The 12579-nt window shown below is 40.6% G+C and overlaps 1 protein-coding gene across 1 annotated transcript in view; it reads left to right on the forward strand.

The window, feature by feature from the left end:
- Nucleotides 1–4466: 4466 nt before the first annotated feature.
- The window catches only part of LOC136784186 (GATA-binding factor A-like), a 45768-nt gene continuing 37655 nt past the window's right edge, over nt 4467–12579 (forward strand). Inside the window, exon 1 of the mRNA XM_066744705.1 lies at nt 4467–5341. The gene's annotated coding sequence lies outside the window, so the exon portion shown is untranslated. The remainder of the gene's footprint in view (nt 5342–12579) is intronic.

Here is a 12579-nt window from a genome sequence, read left to right on the forward strand (position 1 = left end):
GAATTAATTTGTAGTTCTTTTGAGATATGTGTAACATAGCATACCTTTTTCTTATTTTAACTCGCGCTTTTAGTTTTGCACTTTCATCTCTCTCTCTCTCTCTCTCTCTCTCACCCCTTACTAACGTCCATTTTATTTTTTTCGACCCCGCGACCTGTTCGCCCACAGAATCCTTTCGTCGATCCTCGAGAACACATACATAGTATTCAGCTATCACTACTACATTCGTGTTTGTACATGAAAATACAAACCAATTTCCAGGAAGCGACGAGAACGCCTTTCCGACCTACGATTAGATCCTAGCTGTCCTCGATCCTTCCAATTGACAAAAGATCCCCGTATTTCTATAACATTATTCCAATAGTCCGGATCTCTCCATCCTTATCTTTCCCAATAAATTCATATTTCTTTCACCGTTACACTAGATGCAGTAACGTAGTTTCTTGCAAGTCAATAGTTCATTCGTAAATCAAAAATTCGTTTCCATTGAATGCTCATTACACGAAAGATCTTAATTAGAATAAATCTGTTATTATACGTAAAGCAGGCAATTTTCAGCGTCTATTATATAAAAAATTCATAAATGACAATTGAAGTTTGATCGACTCAATGGAACATAGGTATATATGTATCCCTTTTCCGTCTATCATTGTTATACATTAAACGACTGATATCCGTAGATTACACCATTTATTAGACGAGGCGTGTAAGTATCAGCGTCCGGCGAAGAATCATGAATGACGTGTAAAACTGAAGTTGGATGGGTTCAATGGAATATATCTTTATAGATATGTATATTATAGTATAATTTTATCAGATCGTAGTATCCGTGCATGAAAACGCGGTTGCAGGAGGAAAGGCGTGTTTACACGCAGCCGGAAATCACGAGTAAAGTCAGAGATCCCGCCCACTTTTTTCATATCGATCATTTCATAGTCCGCCTATTAAATACTTTTATCATTCTTGAAACTTTAGTGCGAAAAACACCTTTTTATATGTGAATATTATTGTATACAGATATATAGCAACGATTTGCTTTTAACAAGAGGACGATGATTCTTTTCTAATATTTATAATGTAAACAAAACTTTTTCGGAAATAATCCTTTCTTTATTCGACACGCAATATGTATTATAACTATTGAAATTAATTAGAAAAACAGCTGATGGCATGCTTAAAGTATTTTCTTTTTTCGTCATTTCGCGAGTCTTGATAGATTGGGAAAGAAAAGAATTTATTGGTTAAATATATATAAAGAGAGAAGGGTGGCCACCCCACGTTAAAAGCTGCACCCTCCAATTTTCTGATCGAGGCCACGCCTATCTGTCCTCTGTTACTTAACGGCTCACTGCAACAGCCATATTTTATCCCAATGTCTATTTCTACTGATAGAGAAAGGCATTGGTAACATTTTCGGTTAATCGATGGATCCTGACCATCGTAGATCAAAATACTTTGCTTACGACCAAAGTTTCGATGATACTCGTCACAAATTGGATTGAAATTGTTATTTCTGTAATTTTGCACGAATAAGGAAGAGCTTATTAGCAACGGAAAAAATTTGAGTTTGAAGGTAAAAAGCGAGACGAAAGAGGGAAGGAAGAGGAGAGTGACATTAATGCTTGGAGTCCTCGCGAGAAAGTTTGCTTTTTCTTGGAAGCGACAGATAATTTTTGTCTCGTTGGAGGACTCTAGTTGGGATGGGGGTGGGAGGAGGAAGGATGATAGGGAGGTGGCGTGGACCTCCTCCTTGGCGTTTCAACTTTTGGTCTCCTTCGTTCTTTTAGTCTCTCTGTCACGCCTTTTCATTACTTCGTCTCTCTCTCTCTCTCTCTCTCTCTCTCTTCCAGAAAGAAGGAGGGAGAGAGAGAGAGGTGCATTGCATTCCTCGCGTAGAGGGCTAATGGACGACGAATGGCCCTCTGGCTGAATGTGAGTGCATGCGGAGTGCACTCCGATCCCCAGCAACCAGACAGGAATCTCCTGATACTCTGGCTGGACAGGGGGAAAACGCCCCGAGAGCGTCGCCATACTGTGACATTCCTTTAAAAAAAGAACTCTACGTTCAACCCTTAATCTATATTCAAATCACTTGTTAATTAATTAACAATAATCTTCGCTATACGTTAATAATTATAGACTGGAATATTTTAGTAATATTATAGTATACGTGACGAATTTTGACAGTTGAAAGAAGATAATGATGCTATATTGTTTACTGTAGTAATGAGATAAGAGGATTTCTGCTTGATCGGATATGATCGTACGATTATATGTAATATTCCGAAGGAGGGTGGAAAAGATTGTATTCGAGCATGATAATTGGTAGCCGAGATCGTGTCCGGATAAAATAGAAATCTCTCGACCCGTGGCAAACAGCTCCATTACACCAAGGCTCGTCGTCGATGTCCTCGTGTCAGGGAGTAGTTTTTCAAATCGCTTCTCTCTTTCTCTCTCTGCAGATGTAATCCAAGACCCCTACTAAAACGTTCCTTTAGCTAATTGCACCTAAAAGCTCAACGGCATCTCTTAAAACCAACCAGGAGCCAAGTTTTCTTATTTTTTATCAAAACTCAAGGTCGCAAAATTCACAAACATAAATAACATTTAATTTTTGAAATAAATATTAAAGTTAAATCGCAACCAAATAAAATAAGTGAATGAAAATAAGATGGTAAAAAGTTACGAAGAAGTTATGTAGGAAAGTGTGTATATATACAGTGAGTTAAGGGGGGTAATAATAGGGAAGTCCAGTGAAGTATCAGTAGTTGGAAATCTAACTTTCGCTCCAGGTATATCACTGAAAATATTTGGCCCACTTTCGGAGATGCGAAATCGAAACCCTTGGAAGGACGAGCTACGAAGGTCTCAGGAAATAAGCAGAGTGGAAATTAGAGGTTTGCCTGTTATTCTTACTTCCTGTACTTCGATACTTATCTATAGGTTCGCAGGGGTTTTTACCTGATGCACCATTTCCGGCTCTTCCTCGCGTCATTTATACAGACAGAACGTGCAACATTCGACACGTACCATTACGCCATGAATAAGCTCCTTTCTTTTTACGTATTAGAGAAAGTTTTTCTCCATATACCTATGCTATAAGACGCGTATATACATATATCTATAAAGATTACATTACTTTAATAAATCACAACTGAGCTGTGACAGTTGGCTGGATCACACACGGTTTTATCGAATAGAGTTTGCATTGGATTGAGAATTGAGAAGCAAAAAAGAGAGAGAGAGAGAGAGAGAGGAGAGGAGAGGCGGTGTGTGGAGTTGCCTTTAATTGGTCTGGGACAATATTTATTGAAATAAGTGGTAGGCGCAGCGGCGTCCATATAATTGCATAAAGCTTGGCGGTGCGCGCTTGATTAATGCAGCCTAAGATACGAGGAATAAGAATGCCAACTGGAAATATCTTTTTAACCGATGCAAAAGCGCGTCTTGTCTTTGGCCGCGCGCGGTGTACGGTCAGCGCGCAAAACTGCCGCTCGCTGCCACCAGATAAGATCAGAATTAGTGTAAATTAACTCGACTATGAGCACCGGCACAAATCCACCCACGTTTATCTCTCGCAATAACTACTCCTCCACTCGAGAGCAGATTTATCTCGGGGGAGGCGCCCCGATGACAAAAAATCTTACTCATCTAAATGCAGGGATGAACTCGAAAAGAAAAACCCAAAGATTTTTCCCTATACGCAATTTGGCAATTGTATATATGCATAAATGTTAATTGACTCTTTTATACAAACGCACTGCAGGCGACTAATTATTATCTCCATCCCGCGTATAATCTATCATTTATCCATAGGACCGTCACTGATTCACAGTAAACGATTGACGATAAATCGGTTATCGTTGCCTAATCAACTCGCAATTAAACGCAGCCTTCCAATTAACGAAGAAGCCCCCAATCGCCGCTGCAGCGTCCGTCCGGACTCGCGAAATGACGCTACAACGCGTAATTAATATGAGATATACCAGTATTTCTAGTATAAATTTACCTTATAATCCCCTCAAACTCGTACCGATTAAATTCTCGAGCGTTTCTTACGAAGGAAACATTCCAACTATTATTTCCACTATATTTACAATTGAAAAAATTGCCCAACAACCAATGTACCATATATTAATATACGAAAATAGAAGCATTGGTGGAGGGTTGAAGTGCGGGGGGTAGAAATAAGGTGGCACATCGGTAAACGCAAGAGTGTGCAAGATACGCGATGGAAAGAATTGTGCATATAAAGCGCACGTAGCGAGGGGAAGGATTTGCAGGAAGGAAGAAAAGAGCGTGGTGTATATAGGCGTGGGTAAAAATTGTATGGGCCGACCTCCGAGTTCCGTGGGCGTCGAAACTCCGCCTCTGGGAGGTTGCTAGGAGCGTTCGATGAGAGGCACGGAGGTGTTCTGTCTTGGTGGTTTCAGTCGCTAGAGGGTATGCCATGCCCTCTCCTTCGGATACCTCCTCTGCGTGCCTTCTCTTCGCTCGCTCCAACGGCCCCGCAGAGGTGACTGACCACGAGCAGGACAGTTTCTGAGACGCAGTCACCGGCTGCACTACACGTCCTCTCCGACTCTCTCTCGCTCGGCTGGCTCGCGGCTCTCTCGGCCGTCGCACACGTCGCACGTCTCATCCTCTCTCCTACGACGTTCCATCGAAACCCTCGAAAGCCGCGCTCTTTTCTCGCCAACTTTCTCTGTGCTACGCAATAAACCACATCCAGTGAAAATCCCTTTTCGAGCTGCGCGCATGTGTCTCTCTCTCTCTCTCACGGAATTTCACGAAAAGTGTTTTGCGCTGTCAGTGCGCGATCGACGGACCGCTCGTGGACCGAACGCTGTCACTCCTTCTTTGCTTTTTTCTCAACTCTGTGCGCGCAGCCCCTTTGAACTTTGTCAGTGAATTACTTTGGGAGAGTCGCTCTCCGATGGACTGAAGCAGCGAACCTGCGCACTTTGCGCGATTCTATCAAACACACTCTTTCCTTCGTTGAATTTTTATTCGATTTTCGATACTAGTCACGTCGAGATCTTGTGGACAGAGATTTATGTATAAGAGTAGTGCAGTGTGTGAGGGTAGCGATCTACAGAGAATATTTTCAACCGTTGGCGGTAATAATAGAATTGCTGATCAATCAGACGCATTACGCGTTGTGAAATTAGCGATTTACGTGAAATCCGAGAAATCAATGCTGACAGCTGGATTGCAGTCGCGTTGATTCGACGAGGTGGACAAACACCGATAGTTGACGATAAATCCTGCTGTCCGGGGACCGCCTACTACAGCTCCATTAATACCGACGGGAAGAATGTCAATTTTTTATTGATTCAACGTGAGTAAATCCCTCTCATTTCTCTCCTCCAAATGTTAAGCACTCGCGTAAAGGCAAAAAGTCCATCGTCCTATATAGCGTGTATAATTAATTGCAATATTTATTAATGAATTATTTCTTTTTGCCCGATCGCTACATTTTTAGTGTATACGTTTGCGCCGAGCTCGCGTGCTACGTCGCCGTTAAAAGCTCCATATACACCTCGCTACTAATGTTTAGATATTCTCGTAACGCGAATTTTAACATGCGTGTCACAGAGAGAAAAGTACGGTGGGCATTAATTATATTGCTGAAACACATGAAATTTACATATAGAGACGAAGATATCGCTGAAACCATAAATTTTACGCGTCAATCATTGAAACGCTCTATTGCAATATAGAAGCTTTCAAAAATATAAAATGCTAGTTTACAAGTGATTATATTTTTAGCAGAGGCTGGACTCTCGTTTGTTTAATAAACCTTGTAGTGTGCATAGACTAGCGCGAAAATGGTATTTGGATATTTTATCATACAATATATGCCATTTGTCAAAATTTGCCCTTTGATTTTTTCAATCAACTTTATCTAAGAGAAACCTCTCTGATATTTCGAGCTTGATTAGGGTAGAGCGACGCATTTATATGTAAATATTGTGTAAATATAAATTAGCAATAAAGACACATTAACCTTTTTCGCTTTAAAAATATTATCCAATGACGTTATTAGTCAATGTTTAACAAATTTTCTTAATGTTAAAATAATGGCGGCAATTATCTTCCTTGAGAATTCTTTATTTGTAAAAACATTGAAAATGTTGAGTAACCATGTATACAGTGGAAATATTAGAACTTCTATTAATATTTTATTGTCTGTTTTTGTGTCATTTTTATAGTTTTATTATAAATTATTCGTATCTCAACGTTAAATTGAAAAGATGATTTGGTATGATTTTGTTTAAAGTACACGACGTAAAATCTGTGTGTTATCATTATTTACTATCATTAATAATTCAATTTTAGTTTTTTGCAAGACGCGCTGTAAAGGAAACATTCATCAACGTGTGTACCAACGGTTTACAATCAAAGTTGAAAGCAAATGATTCCGATGGGTATATACTGTTAATATCGTTTTAATCTCTTAAAATTTATGGCAGATATCGGATAACAGTGATAACAGAACAATTTGCATAGGGATAGACTACGAATTGTCTCTTTGCTATTCGACTATGCTATTGCAAAGGATCATATAACAAAATCGAAACATTCGATAATGAAGAAACAATTCGATTAATTCTCAAGAATTAAAGCAGTAGTGCATGGCAATGCAGATCTAAAAACTTTGAAGAAATCTCAATGCACAATTGATGAGAGTATTGATTTGCTTCAAACTCCAGTAGAACTTTGGATAAAACAATCAAGCTGAATAAATGATAACCAAAAGAAAGGAAACCCCAGTTGCCAAACTTTCTATACCGTAACTGATGTCAATTAAGAATCTGCTTTATTTTTCAAATTAATTTCTTAAATTAACAACGCTTAGCATAAGATTAAAATGAATGCAGAATGACAATAAATCACTTGACATTAATCGGTTTGCTGGTAATATTTTCAACGAGACTTGCTTCGATGATTGGTTATCAGGTAATTTTGGTTTTTGGTGATAGATAATTCGAGGTCGTCAATGACGTCACGCGTTTACAGGATTATCAGCAAAAGTTATTATTTATCGGCTAAGAAGAATCTGGAATATGAAATAGTTTATTGTTTCACTGTTTGGTCTGAGTGGTGCTGTACTCGTCATCCGGTGCATACTTTAAAAAGACAGAAAAAAAAAGAAAAAGCAAAAAGCATGCTCGATCTAAAATCATTCATTTGGATTTTTGTATACACTTGCGCGACGAAATACACTTTTTCCAATGTGTTTTTGCTTGCCTCCTCTGAAAGGGTAAAAGTCGATTCGAGTGAGAAATAGTATATAGATATATGTGTATATTTTATGATCAATCAGGGAAAGCTTTTACGAGGTTGGTCCATCTGCTAATACGCATGCCTATAGCTTTGCTTTTAGAGAATAATATTTCAAAGGTTCTATTAAGAAAGTATGTTGCCAGGCAGCATAGGCTTCCGGATAAGTTAGCATCTGGTGCTAATGGCGGCCCACTGCCGTCAGCGCGTTATCAGAATGCGAGATATCTGGATATTCTCCTGTTTCCTTTCTCATCCAGCTCGCTTGTTCCATCTGTACTTCTTCAGCTACTTCGTCACTCCCCTCTACCAGGCAATTAAAAAATCGACCAGAGACTGGAACCACGACTGTTCACTCGCACATATGCAAATATTTTCAATGCACTTTCAACAAGTATTTTCATTCTTCAAATTCACAATACCTCACGGCCAATCTTCTTCTCTATTTATATTTATAATAAAACAATTATATAAATATATATTTGGAATGGGAAGGACAAGTGAAATGGTCCGAAGTTATCAGAGCTCATGAATAAGTATCGCGAGACATCGAAAAACATGCCGGCACCGGCATTCTTCCTCTATAGAAATTTTATCTAAACAGCAATTTCCCGCCTGGGGATACAGCACTCCGTGATAGTACACTGTAGTATAGTCAGTGTGCGTGCTACCTATATCTAACGTACCGTGCCCCTATTTATTAATTATTTATCTCTAATTAGCAGTGGCTAGCGCACCGTTCGCAGCCAGCAAGATATCCGCGTACTCTATTGTACATGGTATATATAGTAAATACGAGGAAAAGGAAATTGTGGAGAAATAAAATGAAATCCTTGCACTCGTTTCTCTGCATAGTCGCGCGCTTACCATATATATATATATATGTATAGCAAAGTGGGGTAGCTCGATATTATATTAAATATGGAGCTTTAGCCAGAAACGCTTTTAATCTTATCTCCCATGGAACCACACAGCACTTTGCGCGTTCTATCCGGGAGGAGACTCGAGTTGTGCCCCATTCGCCACGTGAATTTCCTCTTATAAGCTCTCGCGGAGGCCTTAGATAGGCAAAGAATTGTAGGCGAGAATACTTGGGGAGAGAGAGAGAGAGAGAGAGAGAGAGAGAGAGAGAGAGAGAGAGTGATTTTATTTTATTTTATTTTCGAGAATATAGGTACGAGCACGGTGACGTAGGTGTGTGTTCCTGTCTGGAAAAGCTACGAGTCCGAACGGATCGTAAAGCAACGCTTAAACTCTCCTTGCGCTGCATCGCGCCGTTGACCGTTGCGCGAAGAAACAATACCTATCCGTATCGCGCGCCACGTCCCGGCTAGCTTTTTCCTATTATCGCTCGCTTTTATCGTCCAACGATGTTCGCAGTTCGCTCCCATCCCGTTCCTCACTTACTCGCCACGACAAGTGTCCCCCCCCCCCTCCCCCTCCTACCTACCCCACCACACAACTATACAGCATGCATAAATGCGGGCCTCACTCCCATTCGTCCTCGATCAACAAAAACTTCAACCGCGTTGAATTATTATTTTTTCTTCGGAACACCCGTTATAATATTATTATAACGTGTAGTACGAACGAATTCAATTGGATCGCTGCCGCGTATATATAATTGCGGCGAGAATGAATACATATTATTACAGTCCCGATAATATACGCGCTTGATAAAGTTACATAAATATGCTCCAATCGTATCTTTCAGCAATTAAATATAAGCGAGCGTTATCGAAGACATAACGATACGGAAATGAGGATTCTTCGATAATGTTTATAAGTGTCGTTTGGCGAATTTCGTTGGCTCGCGTGGAGCGAAAATCTGCGCATAGGTCTTTTGCTAAATTTCGCACCGAAGTTTGTAGCACGTATATATACTATATATATATATATATTTATACGTACGAAGTATCAGCGGTGAGCTAGGAAATAATTCTGTTTGAAAAGAAGCGAGAGAGAGGTTCTCGAAGGAAAAAGCGGATGTGGAGTAATCGGGAAAGAACACTCGGTAGTGCGCGCGCGATAGCCTATCGCAAACCTAACGATAGTCGAGTACTCCTTCGCTTTGCTTGACGCAATTAACCGACCAAATACATCGGAGTTTCGAGGTTTTTTGCGGCTGCGAGATGTGACGCGGTACGAAAGGCTTGCGCGGGCTTCGATCGGTTCAGGGAAAAACACTTTTGGAAAGAAGACGCGCTGGTGAAGGAGTGCATGTGTGTGTGTGTGAGGGGGGGGGGGTGGTGGTGGTGTGCGGACCATCTGAAGTGGCAGAGGGGATCTCTTGCTGCGGAGAGTCGAGTGGATTTTGTTCTGGTATATAACGTTGTATAGGAAAACGCTGTATATATATATATATATATATGTACGCGTGTGAGAGCCTCCTCCGTTTCGTAGAGCGGGCCCTATGAAAAAGCGCTCGTTCAGTTTTTAGGCCTAATTATATAGTTGTCGCCCGGACGGCGCGGCTCTCTCGGATTCCCATCCTTCCCATTCTCCTCATCGCCATCTAAAAATCGGTAACCCTTGTCCTCTGTTTCCCGTTCCTTCTTTACGTTCTCTTTATTCTTCCCGCCTACTGCGTTACGTATCTTACACCTCTGAAACTTATTCATTTTTCTCCAAACCCTTCGAATTTATTCTCGACGGCTATTCATATCGATTTGATAGACATACGAAAGTCCATGTTTTTGGCAGCTTTTACACTACTGAAATTTGGAGTAGTGTGTAATCTATCGTTAGAGTTTTTTAGAATGATATTTCATCATCCGAGCGGTGATAAATTTTATCGTAGGATAAGAGTGAGGCGTAATGAAAGCGGATGGATTTATGATGGTAATAAGAAAGTACACAGTAAGCGTAACTATATGAATATGCATGAAGAAGGAAAAGAAGAAGAAGGATAGTATGTGTGTTTTACGGTAGACCGTGCAGTAATAAATAGTTAATGACGTCGGGATCGAGGGAAGTCGATTCACCTTTAAAGTGCTTAAAGGTGCGAGAGTCTACACACCATTCCCCTCTAAAGAGTATTTCGCGTTGTCCGCGGATCATTGGCAAATCTATAAAACACTTATACTGCGTAGTGTAGTAGATATATACGTATACAGGGTGTATGGAAATGAATTTTACTGGCAAGGTGAGGAAAGAAAATCTCTTTGACATTTTAACTTAAGCAGTAGCAGCAGCAACTATATAAACGTATAATAATGACGAACCATTGACATTTTTCTGCATATTCTCCTTACTACTGAAATCCATGACTTTAAATAATGTTTGGCGGGAATTTCCCGCTATCCGATTGGTCAATTTAAAATGTCAATAATTTATAAACTACTCGACGTATCTTAAAATTTCACAAGTTAACCTTATTCTCTCTAGCTTTCGTGAGTCACTAGTTGAAATATCGTGAGATTTTCAAAGAACACCCTGTATATTGTATATATAGCATACCATATAGAGCGGCAGGGTACTTTCAGCGCTCTCAACGCTTTAAACTTTGTTAGATAAACACCATAGCCTCCTGTATTACCACATCAAATCACCTTTACAGATACAGAAGTGTTCAGAATCGTTTGGTTTCTTTCGATATAGCTGCATAAACTGCCCCGCTGCACTAATCTCTCTAATTTAAAGTACACGTCGAATCGCGCGAGACTTTTCATTATATTTTCGCACGTTTTCAAACTTCCACATCCTTATAGACTAATTCGCTCGACAATGTTCGAGGTGGAAAAGTAGGAAAGCGGCAGGGTTGTAACAATCGCTAAATAATTAGAGTCTCGCGATCGAGTTAAGGAATCTCGCGCGATACTCAATAAACGAAAGAGCCGACAATCGAGTACGCGGTCGACTTTACGAGTGGTATGCCGAGCGGTATTATATAGTTATTGGTATGCCAGGCTTAATCGATTAGAATTCTTATCAATATAAAAATAGCAAATAATTTGCGCAAGGTTCGAAGAAGAAAAAGCTCTCGGCGAGTTGCAGCGGGATTTGGCTCAGTGCAGTTTCACTTGTCACGTTTCAATTAAGCGAGGGAACAACCGGAATAACCTTAGAGATTTTACGGCCAGGTTTCCCCTTGTCGGGCTATCGCGAGCCGAAAGTTCTCAGGAGCGTACTACAGGAAGTTGCCGGCTTAATCTTCTCGTCTAAATCTGTGCAGCACGAGGCGTGTTCGCGCGCCGCGCAGCTTCTTGAATTTCCCCTTTTTTCCCATTCCAGCGGGAACCTTAAAAATCAAAATCAAAATGGCTGCGCGAGGCTATCGGCGATCGAGTCCGAGCCGAAAGTTTGCGGAAGTGCATGATGTTATTATATACCTCTACGCGCGTGACATCCAGCCTTTTTTAAATGGGTTTAATACCAGATAACTTGCATGGATCCCTTCCCTCGATAGCTACTGGATTATTTCCTTTCCCGCTTATTCCCGTCATCCCCTACCCCCTCGCCCCCTCCCCCTCTCTCTCTCACTCTCTCTCTCTCTCTCTCTGTTCACCGTGGCGGGGGACCACCATTGCCAAGATAGGTTAATGCGCGGTATAATCCAGATTGTATATCTGGCACAGGCGGTGTGGGCCAAGTCCAGAAACACAAAACTATTTCCCAACGAGCAAGCATAGTTGTATATGCTCTCCCCGAGCACCTTATTATGTAGTATCGAAAACAGCTGGAATGATTTTCTTGTATACCGTTCGCTTTAATTGACTCGCATCGATTTATGGCGCGCATTAATTGAACATTTCAAAGTTTCAAATAGAAACTTGCTTCTTTCCATTATCGTTCAAACGGAGCCTGTCCTTCTTACGGCAATAAACTTGATAAAATACTACACACAAACATTAGGAATTAATATAGTATATTAGGTTGATCCATAAACAACCTTGCCATTCTTTGCTGATAAATAATTCTTGTAATTTTCTCTAAATTAGCCCGATATTATACAAGTATCTCCTTATCAACGCGACATTTTGCATCTAATGAAAACGTAATCTGTTGAATAAGAAAAACTCACGCTCTTTCACACGTGTATATATATATTTGACTAGCGGATCGATATTAATTTCCGAAGGAAAGAAAGGAATAGAAAATCTGACCAAATTCCTTTAAAGTCGAGAAAACTCTAGGGGATTCTAAAGGCGATAATTTTGATCGATAATTTCTGCGCATGACGAATTTAAGTGCGGAGGCGCCGCGCCGCGCCGCACCGCGCCGTGCCGCACCGCTCGAGCAACGATATATCAACGCTTTACAATTCGATAAGGATCTCAACGAGACTCTCAG

This window comes from Prorops nasuta, unplaced genomic scaffold, assembly GCF_024137725.1.
Source record: "Prorops nasuta isolate Cenicafe-Biocafe unplaced genomic scaffold, Cenicafe_Pnas_1.2 PNAS00050, whole genome shotgun sequence".
Taxonomy (NCBI): Eukaryota; Metazoa; Arthropoda; class Insecta; order Hymenoptera; family Bethylidae; genus Prorops; species Prorops nasuta.